This window comes from Gorilla gorilla, chromosome X, assembly GCF_029281585.2.
Source record: "Gorilla gorilla gorilla isolate KB3781 chromosome X, NHGRI_mGorGor1-v2.1_pri, whole genome shotgun sequence".
Taxonomy (NCBI): domain Eukaryota; kingdom Metazoa; phylum Chordata; class Mammalia; order Primates; family Hominidae; genus Gorilla; species Gorilla gorilla.
Window position 1 is genome coordinate 4,515,006 of NC_073247.2, and position 3,129 is coordinate 4,518,134.

A 3,129-nucleotide genomic window follows, 5' to 3' on the forward strand; every position below is an offset into this window, starting at 1 on the left:
TGTATGAACATGGAAATATCTACACCGCTATCTGTATGAACATGGAAATATATACACCGCTATCTGTATGAACATGGAAATATCTACACCGCTATCTGTTTGAACATGTAAATATCTACACCGCTATCTGCATGAAAATGGAAATATCTACAAAGCTATCTGCATATACATGGAAATATCTACAGAGCTATCTCTTTACACATGGAAATAACTACACCGCTATATCTATAAACATGGAAATATCTACACCACCATCTGTATGAACATGGAAATACCTGCACCGCCATCTGTGTGAACATATAAATATCTACACCGCCATCTCTATTAAGAAGGAGATATCAACACCGCTATCTGTATAAACATGGAAATATCTACACCGCTGCCTGTATAAACATGGAAATATCAGCACCGCTATCTGTATGAACATGGAAATATCTACACCGCTACCTGCATCAACATGGAAATATCTACACCGCTATCTGTATGAACATGGAAATATCTACACCGCTATCTGTATGAACATGGAAATATCTACACTGCTATCTGCATATACATGAAAATATCTACACAGCTATCTCTTTACACATGGAAATAACTACACCGCTATCAGTTAGAACATGGAAATATCTACACCGCCATCTGTATGAACATGGATATATCTGCACCGCCATCTGTATGAACATATAAATATCTACACCGCCATCTGTATTAAGATGGAGATATCAACACCGCTATCTGTATAAACATGGAAATATCTACACCGCTATCTGTATAAACATGGAAATATCTACAACGCTATCTGTATAAACATGGAAATATCTACACCGCTATCTGTGTGAAGATGGAAATATCTACACCGCTATCTGTATGAACATGGAAATATCTACACCGCTATCTGTATGAACATGGAAATATCTACACCGCTTTCTGTTTGAATATGGAAATATCTACACCGCTATCTGTATGAATATGGAAATATCTACACTGCTATCTGCATATACATGGAAATATCTACACAGCTATCTCTTTACACATGGAAATAACTACACTGCTATCAGTTTGAACTTGGAAATATCTACACCGCCATCTGTATGAACATGGAAATATCTGCACCGCCATCTGTATGAACATATAAATAGCTACACCGCCATCTGTATTAAGATGGAGATACCTACACCGCTATCTGTATACACATGGAAATATCTACACCGCTATCTGTATACACATGGAAATATCTACACCGCTATCTGTATGAACATGGAAATATCTACACCGCTATCTGTATGAACATGGAAATATCTACACCGCTATCTGTATGAACATGGAAATATCTACACCGCTATCTGTTTGAACATGTAAATATCTGCACCGCTACCTGTATAAACATGGAAATATCAGCCCCGCTATCTGTATGAAAATGGAAATATCTACACCGCTATCTGTATGAACATGGAAATATCTACACCGCTATCTGTATGAACATGGAAATATATACACCGCTATCTGTATGAACATGGAAATATATACACCGCTATCTGTTTGAACATGTAAATATCTACACCGCTATCTGCATGAAAATGGAAATATCTACAAAGCTATCTGCATATACATGGAAATATCTACACAGCTATCTCTTTACACATGGAAATAACTGCACCGCTATATCTATAAACATGGAAATATCTACACCACCATCTGTATGAACATGGAAATACCTGCACCGCCATCTGTGTGAACATATAAATATCTACACCGCCATCTCTATTAAGAAGGAGATATCAACACCGCTATCTGTATAAACATGGAAATATCTACACCGCTGCCTGTATAAACATGGAAATATCAGCACCGCTATCTGTATGAACATGGAAATATCTACACCGCTACCTGCATCAACATGGAAATATCTACACCGCTATCTGTATGAACATGGAAATATCTACACCGCTATTTGTATGAACATGGAAATATCTACACTGCTATCTGCATATACATGAAAATATCTACACAGCTATCTCTTTACACATGGAAATAACTACACCGCTATCAGTTAGAACATGGAAATATCTACACCGCCATCTGTATGAACATGGATATATCTGCACCGCCATCTGTATGAACATATAAATATCTACACCGCCATCTTTATTAAGATGGAGATATCAACACCGCTATCTGTATAAACATGGAAATATCTACACCGCTATCTGTATAAACATGGAAATATCTACAACGCTATCTGTATAAACATGGAAATATCTACACCGCTATCTGTATGAAGATGGAAATATCTACACCGCTATCTGTATGAACATGGAAATATCTACACCGCTATCTGTATGAACATGGAAATATCTACACCGCTATCTGTGTGAACATGGAAATATCTACACCGCTATCTGTTTGAACATGTAAATATCTACACCGCTATCTGCATGAAAATGGGAATATCTACAAAGCTATCTGCATATACATGGAAATATCTACACATCTATCTCTTTACACATGGAAATAACTACACCGCTATATCTATAAACATGGAAAAATCTACACCACCATCTGTATGAACATGGAAATATCTGCACCGCCATCTGTATGAACATACAAATATCTACACCGCCATCTGTATGAACATGGAAATATCTGCACCGCCATCTGTATGAACATATAAATATCTACACCGCCATCTGTATTAAGATGGAGATATCTACACCGCTATCTGAATAAACTTGGAAATATCTACAAAGCTATCTGCATGAACATGGAAATATCTACACCGCTATTTGTGTAAACATGCATACATCTTCACCGCAATCTGCATAAGCATGGAAATATCTACACCGCTATCTGTTTGAACATGGAAATATCTACACCGCTATCTGTGTGAACATGGAAATATCTACACCGCTATCTGTATAAGCATGGAAATATCTACACCGCTATCTGTATGAACATGGAAATATCTACACCGCTATCTGTTTGAACATGGAAATATCTGAACCGCTATCTGCATGAAACTAGAAATATCTACACAGCTATCTGCATATACATGGAAATATCTACAAAGCTATCTCTTTACACATGGAAATAACTACACCGCTATCTGCATGAACATGGAAATATCTACAC